The following is a 15,775-nucleotide window of genomic DNA, read 5'->3' on the forward strand; positions in this document are numbered from 1 at the left end:
TTCAAATGATCCCTATGACAATATCCAATGGAAATTACATCTCAATTCAAGACCCACAGTCATCAATTTCATCAAGTCGACAATTAGGGTTTTTGACCTAATTCACTTGAACAACTGACTTTTTAATCAGAACATGATGCCACAACTTAAACTATGGCTCAAGGTCCTCCAATAACTCAATGTGATCCATTCATACCACTCATTTGGTGAGGATAACCTGGTTCATTTGAAATCTCCAGAAACGCGATTCGTTTGAAAAAGTCAACTGTACAAGATCACCATTGACTTTTGGGGAACTTTGGTCAACCATGACTTTTGAAGTTTTGAATCATCAATATATGATATATGAAGTCATTTGATTAAGAAAAATCAAGAAAATCAATCAAGAATCAAAAAGTCAAAAGTCATGGATCTTCAAAGTTTCAATCTGGTCAACCATGACTTTTCAATGGTTTTTTCCAAACTTTGGAAGGGAATAACTCAAAATTTCACCTACAAACTGAAAAAAACTTCCAACATGAAAGTTGTAGATTTTGATCCAATGAACAACTTTGTCACACAAAATGATTTTCCAAAAGATCAACCATTTAAGAGATATGGAGCTTCAAAGTTGGTATCTTTTGAAAATTTCACTTAAAATCTCATTTTCTTCAAAGTTCATGGATCTTTTTCACCCAATTCCTTAAAGGTATTGAAGAAACTTTCAACTAGGGTTTTGAAGTGTGTAACATAAGCTTTCCAAAATGTCCAAGAGCATGAAAAAATATGGAGCATAGCTATGGCTTTGAATTATGCATTTAGTGATCATTTTCACTTGAAATTTCAAACCATTTTCACTAAGTTTCAATACTATATGACCTATAATGCAAGTAATGATGCATCAATGCAATAATTGAGAGATATTTTCTGATTTGAAGATCAGAATGGAAGAGGATAAGAAGCTTGGAAGATTAACCATGGTTAAGTCACTTTTAACCATTTGCATTTAATGTAAAGATTCCATTTTATCTCCAAATGCCAAATCACCATTCTTTGATCAACTTGCAAAGCTCTGCATTCAGAATCCTTGGCCTATAAATAGAGGTTCAAATCACTCTTCAAAACACACCAAAACCTCACAATCATAGGTTTTCTCTCTTCTTTCTTAAGTTGCAAGTTTCATGAGTTTCAAAGAGGTAGAAAACTCAACATCCAAATCCTTGAAGTTATGGCCAAAGTGATGGTTCTAACATCTCATAAACATCATATGGGATGTGTTTGATCCACTCACACACACCCCAAAACACCTCAAATCTCAGAATCACTCTTCAACCTCCAAATATGCATAACACTAGCCTTATCATGCCAAAATAAAATCCAGGCCAATTCTGTCCAAGCTAATCATCCAAACACATTCCATATATCATATGTGAACTATCCCAACCATCATTCATGATCTGAAACACCTCCATCATCAGATTCGATCCTCACTCCAAGCAATTGCAGATCGGGTCCCATGGCTATGCTCAGATGAATTCAGTCCACTCCAAGCATCCAGACATGTTCTATAATCATCATTGAAGCTATCCAGATCATTACAAAGCATCTGCAACACCTCCAACTCAAAATTCAATCTCCAGTTTGGCCGTTTTTTAAGGTAAGCCTCATGAACTTCAAACTCATACATACATGCATCATAAATGAAAAATTGAGTTGCCATCTTGTTTCTGCACTATCACTAATCAATAGCCCTCAATCAATTTCACAATTCATCAATCATACACGATTTTATGTTCAAATTCAGAATTAGGGTTCTTCGTGTTCATCACAAAATTGATCACCTTAGAGCAAAAATAAATGAATTATGAGGACACCATCATGTTCCTCGTGCAAAACCGAGTGAGATAGACCCTTTACTTGATCAAAACAACACAGTTTTGAAGATTTTCGAATTTCAGTTGAAGGTGTGTTCATGGCGCCATTTTTTTGATTCAGAAAATTCAAAGGTTTGTTTTTAAATATAATCAATGGAACGTGTGTGTATTACAAGCCACAAGTGTGGCTCAGTTGGTAAGTGTTTTGGTTGGTGAGAGTGAGGGCGTGGGTTCAAACCCTGGCAGGACCAAACCTTATTTTTTGAACACTTGTTTTCTTCAATTTTCTTAACAACTTTAACTAATTAATTAACTAACCAAATCAATTCATTTTTGCTTCATTTTTTGCACACTTTTTATTTAACACATATATTTTACGAATATTCAAAAAAATCACAAAAAAAAATATTTATTTGATGTATTTTTATTAAGTTTAAAATGACATGTTTTAAATGTTTTTTTAATACTTAAAATATTGTTTTTTTCATTTGATTTTCAAACTTAATCACTTGTAAATATTTTGTGATCAAACCCTAATTACTTAGGTCTTAATTAAGCAAGAAATTTGTTTTTTTATCTTAATTAAGTTAACTTTTGTCAAAATTCAAACCGTTTTAAAACAAACGATCACGGTTTTTCAAAACAATAAACCATTTCTTTTTGGTTTTCTTTTCAAAAGAAACTATTGATTAAATCTTTTTGGATTGATCAATTGATTTTCAAAATCATGGGCCTCTCGAATATTAGAGAGTGTAAGTCCCTTTCCTTTTTCTTTGTACAGTTTTTCTTTAAACAAAAAAAAACTTCTTTCAAAACAAAACTGTCAAACTATTTTCAAACGACGAAACCTCGCGTTTTTTATAATAAAACAATCAGCCATGTTTTATAAAATAAAACATGGGCCTCCACATAGGTATAAGTCCCATTCCCGTACATGAAATTAGGTATTTCATCATACACCCTTTTTTGTACATACCTCGATCAATTTGATTTTTAACCTCGAATAACAAATCAAAAATGAAGGTTTTCTTTAAATCTTCCCAAAAATACGATGGGCCTCCATGTAGGTATAAGTCCCAACCTCTTTTGTAAATACTTGTTTACATAGCTTTTGAATAAACTCAAGTGGGCCTCTCCCCGAGTATAAGTCCCGAGCCCCCGTGTATACAAATGGATCATGCTTACAGGTATATTTCCTTCATAAACTCCATTATATACACACACTTTGACATATATATGTAATTGTTCATATTTGTTCATGTTTGTCCATGTTTGTTCATACTTGTTGATGTATTTGTGTTTTTGTTATATATACTTGTTCAACTTAGTACAACACTAGGTTCCCCATAGCCTCCTATTGGGCTTCGTGCAAAGAATCTCCCTAGTTTAGGTTAGAACATAGAGTATGGTTTCCCGGTGAAATCGCTCTAAGAGCTCAAACCAACTATACCATGCCTCCTCTTGGGCTTTGTACAAACGACTTGTCCCTACCATAGCCTCCTCTTGGGCTTACAATGCAAGGACCCTCGACTGTCCCTCCCATAGCCTCCTCTTGGGCTTACAATGCAAGGACCCTCGGATAGCCTCCTCTTGGGCTTCGTACAAGGACCCACGGGCTTCTTATAAGCATCCCCAATATCCAAAATCAAATACCCTTGGAGATTAGACATTTATCATCTCTATGATAGGAGTATCTCTTCTATATCATCACAAACAATTAATCAATCAAACTTTTTTGCCACAAGGCTGGCTAATCAATCAAACTTCTTTTTGCCACAAGGCTGGCTAATCAATCAAACCGTTTTGCCACCAGGCTGGCTGATTAATCAAAGTTTTTGTCACAAGGCTGACTTCATTGAAACTTTTGCCACAAGGCTGGCTGATTAATCAAAACTTTTTGTCACAAGGCTGACTTCATTGAAAGTTTTTGCCACAAGGCTGGCTAAACAAAAACATCTTTATCATTCTAAGCACCATAAGTGGCACAGCCCAGGGCTTATAATGAAAAGATTTCAAACAAAAATCAAACAGATGTATGTGATGATATAGATTAGATACATCGAACATTAAGATTACATTTGTCTCTTATCCTTTGCTTCCACTAGCATAAGTGGGAACTACGATTGCTCTGACTTTCTCAACATCCCTTTGAGAATACGTAGGCACAAGGTCGTATCCTTGGAGAGCAAAACTTCTACCTCGAACCACTCAAACCTTAGCACGCGTAGACCCCGAGCTATAGATGCTCTGATTCCCTCTAAGGGATATGTATGCAGAGGATCGCGATGATCTTTGCGAGCATAATCAAACAAACACCTTAGGTCCCACCTATCTCACAACAGAACCTCCACCATAACACAGAATGAAAAACATAGCAAAGAAGCCTATAGGGTACTATAGATACGTTGGGTGCTAATACCTTCCCTTCGTATAACCAACCCTCTTACCCAAGATCTATCCCCCACTTTTTAGGTTATTGCAACGTTTTTCCTTTTCCTACCTTGGAAACAATAAAAAGTTTGGTCGGAACAAAAGAAAAATCATTTTTATGAGCACTCGAGCCCAAAGAAGGCATCAGGTGTCTCATCCCGAAAAAGATAAGATTTTTCCCCGCGACAGAAAAATGGCGACTTCACTGGGGACCATCTTTTTATTGTTTCCAAAGGAAGGGTTAATTCTAATTGTTATGTTTTTATTTGTGTTACATGTGTGGTTTTGATTCTGTTACATGTGTGGTTCTGTTACAAGGGATACATTATGGACAAATCCTAACCCGGATTAAGTACACGTAAGAATTAGGTGGAGGGTATAGTCATGTACACGCGTACGTGAGAATCCTTCCGCTCAGTGGAGGTTCCTTGTTGGTAATATATGTTTAGCATGTTTCGTAGCGAAGACATTATTGCTTTCATTGAACTGTAGAAGCTGAGTTGGCCGTAGAACCCCAACCCATCCTGGCCTTATTAGGTTGTGGCGCAGAAACTATTCAGGTGTAGACTTGGATTAGTTGTCATGCGGAGAGCCACACTCAGACGAGTTTTTCTTGAGAATATTGCTAGCTCACAAGTTCAGTTGTGCAAGCCGGTAATATCTGAAAGAAAAATGTAGACTCTGACGTATCAGTAGAACATGTTGTGCAGGTGATTAACCCCTAGTACTATCCCATGTTTGGTTCTCTGACCTCATGCTCGTGACGCTGGACCTTTGAACCTATGTGTACCATGTTTGAATTACCATGTTTGCAATTACCATGTTAGCGTTACCATGTTTGCATTACCATGTTTTCTTTACCATGTTTGAATATGTGGCATCCATGCATCCATGCATTCATACATTCATTAAAAAACCCATCTTTTTCCATAAAAACATGATTTTTCCAAAAATTTAGAGAATTTTCTTTGCAAACATTATAGGATTAAGTTATTGAAGGGGTAAAAAGGCATACCAAAAAGTACGGTTTCAAAGCGCCTGATGTGGAAAAACTGAGAGAGTTATCATCTTTTGTACAAGATCCTCTCGATTTTAGGAAAAGTTATGGAAAGCTTTTGCCTATCTTTAACACTCATGTTGATAAGGACTTCTCAGAACTCTGGTTCAGTTCTATGATCCCGTCTACCGATGTTTCACCTTTCCAGACTACCAGTTGGTACCGACCTTGGAAGAATATGCCAATCTTTTGGGTATTCCTGTGTCTGACAAAATACCCTTCAATGGTTTGGAAGCCATTCCTAAGTCACACGTCATTGCAGCAAGTATCCACTTGAAGAAGTCTGAAGTAGAGAGTAATTGGACTACCAAAGGAAACCTCTCGGGTTTAACTTCACACTTCCTAATAAAGAAAGCCTTTGATTTCATCGAAACTGGTAGCATGATAGCTTTTGAAGCTATACTAGCCTTGCTCATCTATGGGTTGGTTCTGTTTCCCAACGTCAACGATTTTGTCGATATCAACGCCATAAAGATCCTTCTGATTCGAAATCCCGTTCCGACTTTGCTTGGTGACATGTATTTCTCTGTCCATCATAGGAATCGGCAAGGCGGTGGAATCATTGTATGTTGTGCACCTCTGTTGTTCAAATGGATTGTTTCACACTTACCTGAGTCTCCTATTTTCACGGAAAACCGAGAAGGCTTACGTTGGCCTGGAAGACTTATGTCTCTTACTAATAATGATATTCATTGGTATACCTTGGCTCGCTGTGGTACAGAAACCATTGACAGTTGTGGAGAATTCACCAACATACCCCTCATTGGTACACAAGGAGGAATTAACTACAATCCAGTTTTAGCCCAACGACAACTCGGGTATGCAAATTCAACTAAACCCATTGGTCCTACAGTGGAAAGCTACTTCTATCAAGAAGGGGATGATCCTCAAAGGTTGAAAACAAGAATGGTGAGAGCTTGGTACGACGTCCGATGGAAATAAAAAGGTGAGGCAAGAAATTGCATTGCCATGGACGCCTACACCTGTTAGGTAAAGAAAAGACAAAAGGAGTTCCAAATGCCTTATGCTTATGAAAAACCCAAGTTTCCCGTGGTATCTCAACTGCCCAACATTCCCACTATGGAGGAATACCAAGACACTTTGGCTAAGATGAGGTTAGAAAAAGATGCTTGGTGTTGCACCCCAATTTTTGACCTCTGAGATCCCATCATTTTTTTAAGTATCATGATCATTATCATTATCATTTATCATCATGCATATTTTTATTTACTAACAAAAAAATAAAAAGAAAAAAAGAGTTTGTTGCTTGTGTGTTAAAAACAGGAGAATGATCAAGAGAAAGCTGGAGAAATTAGAGTTCTGAGGCCCACAAGAGGTTCAACATTATCTCAAGACTCAAAGGTTCCTCCAATCAATATTCAAGTCCAATGATGGCTCAGTTTAAGGCAGACAACTCTCCAGATCGCCTGAAGCGCCAAATTAGGGTTTTGACCTAATTTCCCCAGAGGATTAACTTTTAATCAGGAGATGATTCCAAGACTCAAAATATGATTCAAAGGCCTTCAAATCAACATTATAGTCCATTCATGTCATTCAACTGAGGAGAAGACCTTGATTCATTAAAAGATCGCAAAATTGCGGTTCACCTGAAAAAAGTCAACTCCAGTAAAAAATCAAGATTTTTGGTCAACATCAATTATTTGAAGTAATATTCATCATTTGATCAAGGAATGATTATAATTCATCAAGAAAAGTTCAGAAATCAACAAAACTCAAAATTGAAAAATTAAGGTTTTTGACATAAAAGTCAACTGAACTTTGACCGACCATAACTCTCTCATAATTTATCAGAAAAATTCCAACTAAAGCTCATTCTCAAGGAAATTAAATTCTCTACAACTTTGATGTTGTGCCCGAGGTCAAGAAATGCTTCTGCCTAAGAGATATAAGCCAAAACATTACAGGTCATTTTCAAAGTCAACGAAAAGCAGTTTTTTGTCAAAGCCCATATCACCAAGATAACTTCTCCAAATGCAAAAACGCTTCCAAAGTGGCTTGTATAGGACATCTTGGGCTTTCTAAAAAGTAAAAGAACACTTTCATAGGATCAAAATTGAGGGAGATATGCCTTGATGAAGTTGACCTTTTTTGGAAAATTGCATGAAACAAGTAATGACCAAAATTTGATTTTTTTTCAAAAAGGCCAATTCTTTTGTGATTCAATCTTGATTCCCATATGTCTAAAGGGCATCCACGACCTATCCATGATTCATGACACTTTTATTTCATTTTAATTAAATTTTATTCATTTAAAGTTTAATTAAAGTGAGATAATTCAAAGATATTATCAAAGATGATTATGGTTGCCAATCAAGACCAATTCAAGATGCTTAAAGGTATTATTGCAAGATTGAAGAGAATAACACTTGAGTGTTTTAACCATGGTTAAAGAAATGCACTCATTGAAAGAATATTCCATTCTTTTTCCACAAAATTAATCATGACAATTCCAACTTGCAAGGCTTCCATATCAAATCATTTGTCTATAAATAGAACTTCATTTTCTTCATTCAAGAGGAAAAAAAAGGGGGGGGAACACAAAGAACAACAACAATCACCACAAAGTCATAGTTTAAGTTTATATTTTTCAAAAGTTTCAAGAAACTTGTAAAAATCAAGGCTCATTCAAATAGCCACTTTCAATCAATTTCAATCACTCTATTCCACTCTTGGGACATCATAGAGTAAGTACAATGTAATTTTTAATATGTAGTAGTGTTAGGAGTTCATGAATTAAAAACTCCATATTTATGCATATTTTCAATTTCTCAAAAATAAAAGTTTTAATTTTAGTTTTAAGTTTATAAAATATAATTTTAATTTATAGCATAAAAATATTTTATTTTTATTTATAATTAATTTATTTTTCTTAATTAATTAGTAATTATATAAATATTGCTTTTTAATTATTTTCAACCAATCAAAAAACTCCAAAAATATTTTCCTTTTAGATTTAGGTTTATATTTTTATAATCTAAGTTTTAACATAAAAAAGAATATTTTTCTTGTTAAGTTTAATTATTTGTATAATTATTTGTTTAATTAGCTTGTTAATCAACTTAAAATCAATTCCAAAAAAATCACAAAAAAAAATGAATTGAGTTTAATTTGTTTTATATTTATTTTTGTATATTATTTGATATTATTTCTTATCTTTTTTTTCTTTGTCCCGAATTGGAATAAAAGATCAAATATGACAGAGATTGTGTGTAGTTGATTTAAGACTTTTGGAAATTTATCGTGTAGTCGCTATTATTCTATCAAGCTTTTGATAAATTTTCATTAACAATTTAAATCCGAGATCATCATTCACTCACCATCGATCTTTACTAACATCGTGGATATACTTGACTAGCTTCAAGATGATTCGCGTGCTAACATACTAACAATTAACTTTAAATTCCGCATTTTATTATATTGTTCTTTATATTTCTTGCTTTATACTTTATTTTATCATTCATATTATTTATGTTTCTGTTATTTTTTCTTTGTCCATTTGGACATATTATTTATGTTTCTGTTATTTTTTCTTTGTCCATTTGGACATATTATTTATGCTTCTGTTTTTTTTTCTTTGTCTATTTGGACATATTATTTATGTTTCTGTTATTTTTTCTTTGTCCATTTGGACATATTATTTATGTTTCTGTTATTTTTTTCTTTGTCCATTTGGACATATTATTTATGTTTCTGTTATATTTTCTTTGTCCATTTGGACATATTATTTATGTTTCTGTCATTTTTTTTTCTTTGTCCATTTGGACATATTATTTATATTTCTGCTATTTTTCCTTTGTCCATTTGGACATATTATTTATATTTCTGCTATTTTTCCTTTGTCCATTTGGACATATTATTTATATTTCTGCTATTTTTTCTTTGTCCATTTGGACATATTATTTATGCTTCCGCTATTTTTTCTTTGTCCATTTGGACGCTATGTTTATGTTTCCGCTATTTTCTTTTTGTCCACTTGGACCATACTTTACTTTTATGCTAAAACACTAATGAACAACAAAAATCTAAAAAAAACGCTTAAGGTTCTCTCTTGGACTACTGGTTACTATCCCTAGCATTTTGGAGATTCGGACTTATGGACTTAGTGCCTCTGGACCCTTATTCTGTTATTACTCTGTGGTTATTCTGTCTGTCTGGCATTGGATTATTGTTTGTTTGTGTATGCAGGTATTTCCTTGAAAGTCCTTGATGGTTAATTCCAAGGCATTGAGATAAGGATTTTACCTGAAAGCAGTTGTTACTCTGCCCGATTTTCGTCAGAATTTTAATGTGATTAATGCAAAGTGGTGCTAAAGATAATAAGTTCATCTGGATCCCCAAGTGGTAATGCGTCGGTCAACTGTTGGTTTCTTATTTTGGTCAGATCATTCTCTCCTTAAACTTTTATTTTAAGCACTAGGGTAGCCTCTTCATCTCCTCCCACTTCTTAAATTTTCAAAATCTTCTCCCTTTTTCCAAAATCTTCTTATGTTTGTAAAACCTCTTTTAAAAATATTTTCTTATAAAATACCTTTTGCCCTTAGTGGCTTTTCTTTCAAAATTTAGACACGATTAAATGTTGTAGTGAGTTGTGATACCCCACGATTTTGAGATTGATTGATATAATGGAATCTTTTCCACGTGAGAGAGATAGTGTCATACTCGTTGATTTTCATCCGAGTTGGAGCTCTTCTTTCATTTGTGATGCAAAGAATCTATTTGTTCTCATGATCAAGATCAATGGCTGAGTATTTCTCTCCGACGACGATAAAGTGTTTATTACTTTTAAGAAAACCGTTTTCCCTTTTAAGCGGAACTACATTAGCTCTGACTTCTCCATTGCACCGAGGAGGTATGTAGGCACAAGGCTTAATGTCTTGCCGAGCTTATTTTAAAAATCAAACAAGAGAAAAAGTGATCTAAGCAAAATTAAGAGCCCATGGATAACCATGGATACAAAGGGTGCTTAAAACCTTCCCTTTGTATAACCAACCCCCCGAACCCAAAATCTGTCAAAAGGTCTTTCATGTTCTTTTATGCCTTTCCTAAATGTTGGATAAAATAAAAGTCGGTGGCGACTCTTGCAAAAATATAAAAAAATCGAAAAAAAGAAAGAGCAAGGAGTCAATTCGCCTCAAAAAACCGAGTTACAGAACTGGCGACTCTGCTGGGGATTTGAAAAATCTTTTTAAAAGAGGGGTTACCTTAGAGTGTTTGATCACTTTAATATTTGCTTATACTTGTTTATTTTATTATTTTTTGCTATTCTGGATATATGTGTGGTTCCGTCACTTGAGATACATTATGGACAAATCCTAACCCGGATTAAGTACACATAAGAATTAGGTGGAGGGTATAGTCATGTACAGGCGTACGTGAGAATCCTTCCGCTCAGTGGAGGTTCCTTGTTGGTAATATATGTTTAGCATGTTTCGTAGCGAAGACATTATTGCTTTCATTGAACTGTAGAAGCTGAGTTGGCCGTAGAACCCCAACCCATCCTGGCCTTATTAGGTTGTGGCGCAGAAACTATTCAGGTGAAGACTTGGATTAGTTGTCATGCGGAGAGCCACACTCAGACGAGTTTTTCTTGAGAATATTGCTAGCTCACAAGTTCAGTTGTGCAAGCCGGTAATATCCGAAAGAAAAATGTAGACTCTGACGTATCAGTAGAACATGTTATGCAGGTGACTAACCCTAGTACTATCCCATATTTGGTTCTTTGACCTCATGCTCGTGACGTTGAACTTTGGAACCTACCTTATGTGCACCATGTTTGTGTTACAATTTCTGTATATGTGGCATTCATGCATTCATACATTCATAAAAATCTTTTCCTTTGATTTCCAATGAACTCAGAGGTCTTTTTTTGTAAACATCGTAAGTTTCATCAAACTCAATGGATCTTGGGTGTTGATGGGGTGAAAACTCTAATCCACCAAAATGGATGATTGATTTTGATGATAACTTGATCAATGCTTTAATCCAATGCTTGAATGTTTGCAAATTAATATCTTAAGTTCTTTGAAACTCAAAAAATATAAACAACAATTGCATCATTTGCATACATACATCCAGGTTATCCATGAAACTTATCATTGTCTGTCTCCATCCTCAGAGTTGTCTGTCTACCATCGAGCTGATTCTTCCACCTCGGAATCCGCTTCCAGAAGGTTTTAGGTCTGATTTTCATTGTCCTTTCCATCAAGGGGCAGCGGGCCATGATTTAGAAAGATGTTTCCCTACTGTTTGCATTTCCTCAGTTGTTTTGTTTGCTTTTAAACTTTGTTTATTCCTGAATGTTTAGTTTTAATGAAATGAGCATCGTATGTTTGAATTCATTTTCATCTACTATGTCTATGTTTATGCTTCTTTTACAAAAAAAGAAAAAAAATTTGTTTTCTCTGTCAAACTTGTGTTTTATGCAAAGATTGGAGGGAGGATGATGACAACGAAATATCCAAGTTGTCGAACTGTATGCTTTCAATTAAAACTTTGCTGACGATGTACAGGCATTGTTTCAATTCCCAGACATTAGAGAAATAAGGAAGTTAATCCCTTGTTAACCCCTTTGAGCCTAGAAGTTGGTGTTTTTTTTTTCTATACGAAATAACCCACATTTTAACCCGGGACATGGTAGTTCCCAGTTAATTTGGTTGTGCATTCTATTTTAAGAGAATCATTCAATACACCTTTCAAGAAGTGTTTTAATCACAAGCTTTCCTCCGCATACATCAAAGAAATGTTGGAGACGCCAAGCAAAAGCCAATGATGGGTCATTATAATCATTAAGCAGGATAGTCACTATCTTTCAAAAAAAGTATCAAAAAAAGAAAATCAAAGAAAAGCCTGCTAAGTCAAATTCAAAAAATGACTTAGGCAAAAATTAAGGCATCCCGCTGACTGTAAGTTCAAAATAAACAGCTCAGGCAAAAGTTAGGGATATCAAAAGGAAAAAAGGAGAGATAAGTCAATAAATTCTTGAACCACAAAATGTTGTGACTATCAAAAGGAAGAAGTGACTGGCATCTCCAAGTTTTCTTGGCTTGTGAACTATCATCATTACAACAGGTAAAATTCAAAAGTCTCTTGGTACCTGAATTCATATTTTGAATTAACTGGGTTTAGGAATGAAGATCATCACGAAGATGGGGTGGGTTACAAAAAATTTGAGCCTTATACCTTTTATTTTTTTAAACCGTGAACCTGACCACGTTACAACCTTCAAAAGCCCTAATTGAAGCAAGGTTTATTTTGAAAGCATACTACAACAAGTTTGCGTAAGCTGACTCCTAAGAGATTTACCAATCATTTATGTTGATACCATATCTTTGCTTTATCTTTCACGTTGATTGTTTTCACCTTTATGTTTTGAGCAGTGATTCCATTTTCTTTACAAAGTGACTTTGATTTCAAAAATATGTTTTGAGCATTGCATTAAAATTACCATTCTTGAATGAACATTTTATTTGCAAGTAAGCACTCATCTTCTAGGAAGTTCGAACAGTTGAGAAACTTGATCAATTATCCTGTTAGGGGCAATCTTCTTCAGCAATCCCCAAGCACAGTTTATCAATCCTTCTCAAAGGATCATTTGTTTAATACAGTTATCAGTGTGACAAGAAGTTTGTTCAAGCATCTTCTTTCCAGGCAGATTTTTCAGAGTTCCCGTGTTGAGGAATCAAAGCTCCAATCTTGCCTCACAAAAGAGTCAATCCCAGTTGTCATAAATAACTACATTGCATTGATCATTCATCATGCATAGAAAAATTTAACATCATGCATAGAAACAAATTCATGCTCATTTATATTTTTCCAAGTCTTGTTGTTATCAACATCTTACCTTGAGATCAAAGTCCAACTCACTTGGCATTAACCTTTAATATTATTCAATAACGCTTTACTCTTGATTGATCTTTATTTATATTCAATCATGTTTTACTCTTGATGTTATTTGATCGTGGTTTACTCTTGGTTGGTGTCTCAATCATGTTTTACTCTTGATTGTCTTTGATGTTGTTCAATCATGTTTTACTCTTGATGACCTTTGATATTGTCCAATCATGTTTTATTCTTGATTGTCTTTGATGATGTTCAATCATGTTTTAGTCTTGATTGCCTATGATGTTATCCAATCATGGTTTACTCTTGATTGCTTTTGATACTATTCAATCATGTTTTAGTCTTGATTGCCTATGATGTTATCCAATCATGGTTTACTCTTGATTGTCCGTTGATGATTATTCAATCATGTTTTAGTCTTGATTGCCTATGGTGATGTTCAATCATGTTTTACTCTTGAATGCCTCTGTCAATTTATACTCCTTTCCAAATTCATTCATGTTTTACTCTTGAATTATTTCTGATGTGGGTTCTAGAGATTTTTCTTTCTGAACATCTCTGTTGATCTCCTGTCCAAAGTTCCTTTCACGTTTTATTCCTGAAAGCTTCTGTCGACTGCTTCTTTCTTTTGTAAAGTCCGATTCTATTCCTGGATGACTTATATTTTTTCCCCAACGGAGTCTGTTTACTTCTCCCCAGTGGTGTCCTGTTTCCATCTCGTGGAAATCATATTCATTCATAATCATAAGCATTACATTGCATCTCAGGTTCAAAAATTGTGTTTTTATATATATATATTTAAGTCTCTTCAATCACGTCGAAACGAAGATTTACAATCTTCACATCTCCGGATAGAAGAAACTTAAATAGGGGCATCTGTTGCACCCCAATTTTTGACCTCTGAGATCCCATCATTTTTTTAAGTATCATGATCATTATCATTATCATTTATCATCATGCATATTTTTATTTCCTAACAAAAAAATAAAAAGAAAAAAAGAGTTTGTTGCTTGTGTGTTAAAAACAGGAGAATGATCAAGAGAAAGCTGGAGAAATTAGGGTTTTGAGGCCCACAAGAGGTTCAACATTATCTTAAGACTCAAAGGTTCCTCCAATCAATATTCAAGTCCAATGATGGCTCAGTTTAAGGCAAACAACTCTCCAGATCGCCTGAAGCGCCAAATTAGGGTTTTGACCTAATTTCCCCAGAGGATTAACTTTTAATCAGGAGATGATTCCAAGACTCAAAATATGATTCAAAGGCCTTCAAATCAACATTATAGTCCATTCATGTCATTCAACTGAGGAGAAGACCTTGATTCATTAAAAGATCGCAAAATTGCGGTTCACCTGAAAAAAGTCAACTGCAGTAAAAAATCAAGATTTTTGGTCAACATCAATTATTTGAAGTAATATTCATCATTTGATCAAGGATTGATCATAATTCATCAAGAAAAGTTCAGAAATCAACAAAACTTAAAATTGAAAAATTAAGGTTTTTGACATAAAAGTCAACTGAACTTTGACCGACCATAACTCTCTCATAATTTATCAGAAAAATTCCAACCAAAGCTCATTCTCAAGGAAATTAAATTCTCTACAACTTTGATGTTGGGCCCGAGGTCAAGAAATGCTTCCGCCTAAGAGATATAAGCCAAAACATTACAGGTCATTTTCAAAGTCAACGAAAAGCAGTTTTTTGTCAAAGCCCATATCACCAAGATAACTTCTCCAAATGCAAAAACGCTTCCAAAGTGGCTTGTATAGGACATCTTGGGCTTTCTAAAAAGTAAAAGAACACTTTCATAGGATCAAAATTGAGGGAGATATGCCTTGATGAAGTTGACCTTTTTTGGAAAATTGCATGAAACAAGTAATGACCAAAATTTGATTTTTTTTCAAAAAGGCCAATTCTTTTGTGATTCAATCTTGATTCCCATATGTCTAAAGGGCATCCACGACCTATCCATGATTCATGACACTTTTATTTCATTTTAATTAAATTTTATTCATTTAAAGTTTAATTAAAGTGAGATAATTCAAAGATATTATCAAAGATGATTATGGTTGCCAATCAAGACCAATTCAAGATGCTTAAAGGTATTATTGCAAGATTGAAGAGAATAACACTTGAGTGTTTTAACCATGGTTAAAGAAATGCACTCATTGAAAGAATATTCCATTCTTTTTCCACAAAATTAATCATGACAATTCCAACTTGCAAGGCTTCCATATCAAATCATTTGTCTATAAATAGAACTTCATTTTCTTCATTCAAGAGGAAAAAAAAAGGGGGAGGAACACAAAGAACAACAACAATCACCACAAAGTCATAGTTTAAGTTTATATTTTTCAAAAGTTTCAAGAAACTTGTAAAAATCAAGGCTCATTCAAATAGCGACTTTCAATCAATTTCAATCACTCTATTCCACTCTTGGGACATCATAGAGTAAGTACAATGTAATTTTTAATATGTAGTAGTGTTAGGAGTTCATGAATTAAAAACTCCATATTTATGCATATTTTCAATTTCTCAAAAATAAAAGTTTTAATTTTAGTTTTAAGTTTATAAAAT

The sequence above is a fragment of the Vicia villosa genome, linkage group LG6 (genome assembly GCF_029867415.1).
Source record: "Vicia villosa cultivar HV-30 ecotype Madison, WI linkage group LG6, Vvil1.0, whole genome shotgun sequence".
Taxonomy (NCBI): Eukaryota; Viridiplantae; Streptophyta; class Magnoliopsida; order Fabales; family Fabaceae; genus Vicia; species Vicia villosa.